At 44.5% G+C, this 7033-nt stretch overlaps 1 protein-coding gene across 1 annotated transcript in view; it reads right to left on the bottom strand.

Annotated features, from left to right (window-relative positions):
- Positions 1 to 6643, bottom strand: part of LOC122552143 (oocyte zinc finger protein XlCOF15-like) — a 10513-nt gene extending 3870 nt beyond the window's left edge. The window contains exon 1 of the mRNA XM_043694639.1: positions 6526 to 6643. The gene's annotated coding sequence lies outside the window, so the exon portion shown is untranslated. The remainder of the gene's footprint in view (positions 1 to 6525) is intronic.
- Positions 6644 to 7033: the final 390 nt, after the last annotated feature.

Here is a 7033-nt window from a genome sequence, read left to right as displayed (position 1 = left end):
TAATCTAATCTAATCTAATCTAATCACACATTTACATTTTATCTGCCATTTCTCCACCCAAGTGTCCAGCCTATCTATATCGTGCCATATTCTCTGGTGATTCTCTTCACTATCTGCAAGTTCTCCAGGCTTTGTGTCATTTGCAAACTTACTAATCAGACCACCTAGCTCTCCTCCAAACCACTTATGTTCATTACAAAGAACAGGGCCCCCAACACTGATCCCTGCAGAACACTACTGGCCACAGATCTCCAGTCAGGAAAACACAGCTACTCTCTGTCTTCTATAACCTAGCCAGTTCTATATCCATCTTGCCAGCTGACTGCAGATCCCACGTTTTGGCTCAGCCTGCCATGAGGGACCTTGTCAAAGGCCTTGCTAAAGGCTATGTAGACAACAGCCACTGCACTGGCCTTAATCAACTTTGGCATTCCTGAAAAAATTCAATCAAATTTGAAAGGCATGACCTCCCCCACACAAGCCACGCTGTCTACTGCTGATTCCATGTGTGTAAATCTGCCCATAAGAAGTTTCTTCAGTAAATTCCCTACCACTGAACGGACGGCATGGTGGCTCGGTGGAGGGATGGCACGGTGGCTCAGTGGTTAGTACTGCCACCTCACAGCGCCAGTGACCGGGTTTGATTCCAGCCTTGGATGACTGTCTGAGTGGAGGTTGCACATTCTCACTGTGTCTGTGTGGGTTTCCTCCAGATGCACCAATTTCCTCCCAAAGATGTGTAGGTTAGGTGAATTGGACATGCTAAACTGCCCATGATGTTCAGGTTTGTGTATGTTAGGTGCATTAGTCAGGGGTACATATAGATGATAGGGTAGAGGAATGAATCTGGGTAGGTTACTCTTTGGAGGGTCGGCGTGGCCTCGTTGGGCCGAAGAGACTGTTTGTACATGATAGAGTCTCCATCATTCTAACTCTAAGGCTCACAAGGTCTGTAATTTCCTGAATTATCCCTGTCGTCTTTCTTAAAAAGGAACAACATTGGCTGGTCTCCAATCCTCTGGGATCTCTCCTGTAAATAAAGAGGACAAAGTCTTTGTACAAGGCCCCAGAATACTCCTGCCTCTCTCTCAGTATTCTGTAATCAATCAGGATCTCGGGACCGGTTCCCTTAATGCTTTTGAAAACACCCAAGATCCCCTCCTTTTATATATTAACATGCCTTAGAATATCAACATGCCCCATTCTAGACTTACAATCCACCATGTCTTTCGTCTTTGTTAATACCGATGCAAAGTATTTAATAAGAACCTCACCCACTTCCTCCAGCTCCACTCATAAATTCCCTTCTTGATCCTTGAGTGGATCTACCCTTTCCCTAGCTGACCTTTTGATTCCTGTATATGTAAAAAAACGCTTTGAGATTTTCCTTATTGCTGTGTGCCAAGGACTTGCTGTGACTTCTATTAGCCCTATTCCCTTGCTTGAATTCTTTCCTAATATCTTTATATTCTTCATGGGTTTTGTCTGTCTTCAGTTTCATAAACCTTAGTATGGTTTATTTTTCTTTTTGACTAAGCATTCAACCTCTCTTGTCATGTAAGCTTCCTGAATCTTATCATTCTTATCCCTGATTTACACAGGAACACGCTGATCAACTAGTCTTTAAAAGATTCCCAAATCAGAGGTGAATTACCTTCAAACAGCTTCTCAAAATACATTCCAGTTCCTTCCCAATATTGTCGTAGTTAGCCTTTCCCTAGTTCAGCACTTTCACTCTTATTCTTATGCATTAGTTACTTAAAAACTTGTGGAATTATGGTTACTGTTCCCAAAATGCTCCCCTACTGAAATTTTGATCACCTGGTCTGGCTTATTCCCCAACATCAGGTCAAGCAAGCACCTTTCGAGTTACACTATTCACATACTGCTTCAAGGATCCTACAATGGAAAACTCACCTCGTGATCCACCCAAAGCTTGTCCAACATCTACAAGGCAAAAGTCAGGAATGTGATGGAATACTCCCCACTCCCCTGGAGGAGCGTAGCTCCAATAATTCTCAAGATGACTGGCACCACATCCACAAACATTCAGCTCCTACACAACTGACACTCAGTCACAGCAGTGTGCACCATCTTCAAGATGAACTGCAAAAATTCACCAAGGCTTCTTAAGCAGCAACTTCCATAACTGCACCCATCGAGAAGACAAGGACAGCAGATACGTAGTAATACTACCACCTGAAAGTTCCTCTCCAATCCACTCACCATCTATACTTGAAAATCTATCACTGTTCATTAGTATCACCAGGTCAAAATCCTAGAATTCACACCCTAATCGCATTTTGGGTGTAGTAAATCAAATGGACTGACAGAAGGCAGCTCACCACTATTTTCTCGAGAGATGGACAGTCAATGCTTGCCCAGTGTGCAACATCCATCTCTCTTGGTCACAGATACCCTGAACATCTGCTTGATCTGTGCTGGCCCACGCATTACCATACTACTGCAGCTCAGTTTCAAACCCTGCCTTAATCATTATTGTGCGCATCCACACAATCTCTCTTCCTGTTGTAATTTCATTGCACAAGGTGTCAGTAGAATGTGAAGACAGGAAACAATGCTTTGGGGCAGGACAGAGGTGTGGAAAGTGGGGAGGGGGAAATTGCAGTTTTGATTAAGGCGAGCATCACAGCAGTAGTCAGAGATGAAATAACTGAATGATCATTCAGTGAGGCTTTGTGGGTGGAGCTAAGAAATAAGAAGGGGATGGCGATGATATTGGGGTTGTACTATATTCCCCCAAATAGACAATGGGAATTAAAGGAACAAATACGCAGGGAAACTGGGGAGACTTGCAGGAGCAAGTCATAGTCAGGGATTTTAATTTTCATAACATAGACTGATACTGTCTCAGCATTCAGGGCTTAGATGGGGTGGAGTTTGTTAAGTGCGCTCAGGAAAGTTTCCTCAAGCAATATGTAGAGAGTCCTACTGGGTCAGGGCAACACTCAACCTACTCTGGGGAAACAGGGCAGGACAGGTGACTGAGGTAACAGTGGGAGTGCACTTTGGGGCCAGTCACCATCGTTAGATTAATTTTAAAATAGTTATGGAGAGGGACCTAACTGGTCCACAGGTTCAAGTTCTAAATTGGGGCAAGGCAAATTTTGATGGAATTAGACAGGAACTTGCAGGGATTGATTGGAACAGTTCGTTTGCAGGCAAAGGGACCTCCGGCAAGTGGTGGCTTTTCAAAGTGAGATAGTTAGAGTTCATGTCTACATGTTCCTGTGGGGGTGAAGGGCAAGTTTGGCATGCTTAAGGAACCCTGGATGACAAGAGATATTGAGGCCTTGATCAGAAAAAAAAAGAGGCATAGCTCAGGTACAGGCAGCTAAAATCAAGGGAACCCCTGGAGGTGCATAGGCAATACAGGAGTTTATTGAAGGAAATCAGGAGAAAGAAAAGGGGGCACGAGATAGTCTTGGCTGAGAAGACTAGGGTGAATCCAAAGAGGTTCTTTAAGTATATTAAGGGACAAAGAATAACTAGACAGATAATAGGACCCCTCAAGGTGCAAAAGTGGCCATGAATGTGTAGAAATATAGGAGATGGGTGAGGTCCTCAATGAATATTTCTCTTCTGTGTTTACTGCGTAGAAAGACATGAAAGCTTGGGAACTTTGGGAAGTTAGTGGTGATACCTTGGGGACAGTCCATATCACAGTAGAGATGGTGTTGGACACATTAGAGTGCATGAAGGTGGATAAATCTCCTGGTCCTGACCAGGTATATCCAAGAACACTGCAAGTGGCTAGAGAAGAAATTACGGTGCCCTGGCTGATATTTTTGCATCAGGGTTTGCCACAGGTGAGGTCCTGGAAGACTGCAGGGTAGCGAACATTGTGTCCTTACTCAAGAAGGGCTGGATAGAAAAACCTGGAAACTATCAACCACTAAGCTTAATGTCTGTGGTCTGTAAGTTACTTGAGAAGATTATGAGAGATAAGAGATACATGCATTTGGAAAGACGGGGTTTGATTAGGAGTAGTCAGCAAGGCTTTGTGCATGGCAGATCATGCCTCATAAATTTGTTAGTGTTCTCTGATGAAGTGACCAGGAACGTAGATGAGGGCAGGGCGGTAGACATAATCTATATAGATTTCAGTAATGCCTTTGATAAGGTTTGATGTGGTGTGCTGTTCAGGAAGGTGAGACTGCATGGAGTCCAGGAGGAACTGGCAAATTGAATACACAACTGGTTTGATGGTAGGAAGCAGAAGGATAACTGTCGGACTGAAGGCCTGTGAGTAGTGGAATGCCTCAGGGGTCAAGGCTGGGCCCATTACTGCTTGTTATCTATATCAATGATTTGGATGCAAATGTACAAGGCATGATTAGCAAGTTTGCAGATGACACTAAAATAGGCGGTATCGTGGACAGTGAGGATGGTATCAGAAATTGCAGCAGGACCTTGATCAATTGGGGAAGTGGGCCAAGAAATGCCAACTGGAGTTTAATATAGGTAAGTGTGAGTTCTTTCATTTTCATGGTGAATGGTAGGGCCTTAAAGAGTGTAGTGGAACAAAAGGACCTTGGGGTTCAGGTGCACGGTTCTCTGAAAGTGGAGTCACAGGTGGACAGGGCAGTGAAGAAGGCTTTTGGCCTTCATCAGTCAGGGCATTGAGTATAGAAGTGGGAACGTTATGTAGTAGTTGTATAGGACAATGGTGAGGTCGCACTTGGAGTACTGTGCTCCGTTTTGATCACCTTGCTATCAGAAGGATGCTATTAAGCTGGAAAAAGTGCAGAAGAAATTTACAAGAATGTTCCCAGGACTTCAAGGTCTGAGTTACAGGCAGAGTTGGACAAGTTAGGACTTTTTTCTTTAGAGCGTAGGAGACTGAGGGGAAATCTTATAGGAGTGTATAAGATCATGATAGGGTGACTGCACTCAACTTTTACCCATGTTTGGGGAATCGAAGACAAGAGGGCATCAGTTTAAGGTTAGAAGGGAAAGAAAAGGGAAGCTAAGGGGCAATTTTTGTTTACACAGAAGGTGGTACACATATGGAATGAGCTGCCAGCTGAAGTGGTTGAGGTGGGCATATTAACATCAGCTAAAAGGCATTTAGATAACTACATGGATAAGAGAGTTTTAGAAGGATATGGGCCAACTGCAGGGAATGGGGATAACGTAGATGGATACTTTGGTCAGCATGGACCAGTTTGGGGTGAAGGGCCTTTCTCGTGCTCTAGGACTCTATGACTCAAAGTCAGGAATATGATGGAATACTGGCCACATGCCTGGATTAGTGCAGCTCCAACAACTGTCAAAATGACTGGCACCACATTCACATTCAGCTCCTTCACAACTGACACTCAGTGCACACTGCTGCCACTATCTTCAAGATGAACTGTACAAATTCACCAAGACTCCTTAAGCAGCACCTTCCATACCTGCTCCCACCTAGAAGGCAAGGACAGCAGATGTAAAATTACACTACTTCGTGAAAGTTCCTCTCCAAACCACTCACCATCTAGACTTGAAAACATATCGTTGTTCCTATTGACACTTGGTGAAAATCCTAGAATTTGCTCCCGAATTGCATTCTGGGTGTAATACACCAAATGGACTGAGAGATGGCAATTCAAGAAGGCAACTCACCACTATCTTCTCTCGGAATTGGCAGTAAATACTTGCCCAGCCAGTGACAATCCCATTTCCCTTGGTCACAGATACTCTGAACATCTGCTTGATCTATGCTGGCCACCCATTACCATATCATGGCAGAAGAATGTGAAGACAGAAAAACCTAAATCGAACTGCACATTATGAACTGACATACAAAATTAGGGTGGGGTGGTGATGTTGGTCAGGGGTAGTGTCGGGGTGGGGATGGTGTTGGGCTGGTCTTTGTACTCACACATCGAGGACCAAGCGCAGTTTGAAGGCTGATATTGGGGTGGAGGCATTTTGCATTGGTTCTTGTATTCACATGCAGAAGATCAAATGCAGTTTGGAGGAGTATGTAGGTGAGATGTGGTGTTGAAGTGGTCCCTGTACCCAGACCAGAGGACCAAGTGCAGTTTGGAGATGGGTATTGGGATGGAGGTGGTGGTTTGGTTGAGAAGACAGTATTGGAATGGTCTCAGTAGCCATACACAGAGGATCAAGTGCAATTTGGAGGCAGGTATTGGGTTGGGAGTGGTGATGTTAAGCTGGACGCCCCATACGCTCAAAAAAGTACAATTTGGAGATAGGTTTCGTGTAGGGGTGGATGTTGCAGTGGCGCACACACAGAATTTAGAGTCATACAGCACGGAAACAGACCCTGCTGCCCAACTTGTTCACACCGACCAGGTTTCTGAAACTGAACTAGTCCCATTTGCCTGCATTTGGCCCATATCCCTCTAAATGCCTCCTATCATGTAACAGTCCAAATATCTTTCAAATGTTATAAATGTACTTCCCTCTACCACTTCCTCTGGCAGTTCATACCATATATGCACCATGTGTGAAAAAATTGCCTCTCAGATCCCTTTTGAATCTTTCCCCTCTTACCTTAAATCTATGCCCTCTAATTTTGTCCTCCCGTATCCTGGGGACAAATCCTTGGCTTTTTACAAAAATATTCATTCAGAGGAAAAGAACATTGTTGTGGTTCTGTTCACCGAGCTGGGAATTTGTGTTGCAGACGTTTCATCCCCTGTCTAGGTGACATCCTCAGTGCTTGGGAGCCTCCTGTGAAGCACTTCTGTGTTGTTTCCTCCAGCATTTATAGTGGTTTGTCTCTGCCGCTTCTGGTTGTCAGTTCCAGCTGTCCGCTGTTTTTATAGTGGTTTGTCTCTGCTGCTTCCGGTTGTCAGTTCCAGCTGTCTGCCGTTTTTATAGTGGTTTGTTTCTGCCACTTCCAGTTGTCAGTTCCAGCTGTCCGCTGACAGCTCGAACTGTCAACTGGAAGCAGCAGAGACAAACCACTATAAATGCCGGAGGAAACAACACAAAAGCGCTTCACATGAGGCTACCAAGCATTGAGGATGTCACCTAGACAGGGGACGAAACATCTGCA

This window comes from Chiloscyllium plagiosum, chromosome 8, assembly GCF_004010195.1.
Source record: "Chiloscyllium plagiosum isolate BGI_BamShark_2017 chromosome 8, ASM401019v2, whole genome shotgun sequence".
Taxonomy (NCBI): Eukaryota; Metazoa; Chordata; class Chondrichthyes; order Orectolobiformes; family Hemiscylliidae; genus Chiloscyllium; species Chiloscyllium plagiosum.
Note: the sequence above shows the minus strand (reverse complement) of the source record. Positions and strands in the feature narration are given on the sequence as shown.